The sequence below is a fragment of the Chinchilla lanigera genome, unplaced genomic scaffold (assembly GCF_000276665.1).
Source record: "Chinchilla lanigera isolate Chin_1 unplaced genomic scaffold, ChiLan1.0 scaffold00120, whole genome shotgun sequence".
NCBI classification, from domain to species: domain Eukaryota; kingdom Metazoa; phylum Chordata; class Mammalia; order Rodentia; family Chinchillidae; genus Chinchilla; species Chinchilla lanigera.
Window position 1 is genome coordinate 944,111 of NW_004955521.1, and position 340 is coordinate 944,450.

Consider the following 340-nt stretch of genomic DNA (forward strand, 5'->3'; position numbering starts at 1 on the left):
CAGGGCCTGGGGGTTTAGCTCAGCGGCAAAAGCGCCTGCCTGGCAAGCGCAAGGTCGTGAGTTTGGTTCCCGGTACTGGAGAAAAACCAAAAAAAAAAAAAAAGAAAAAAAAAAGAAAAATTGTGACAGGTAATACATACAGTTCCTGTATGCCTTTATCATTTTCCCCATTCATAGTTAACATTAGTATGGTACATTTGTTATAATCAATGAACCCATACTGATACATTATTTTAATAAACTAAATTCTGCACCTTTATTCAGATGTCCTTACTTTTTGCTTAATGTCCTTCTTCTGTTGTAGGATCCTTTGCAGGATACATATATATCCAAGATATCT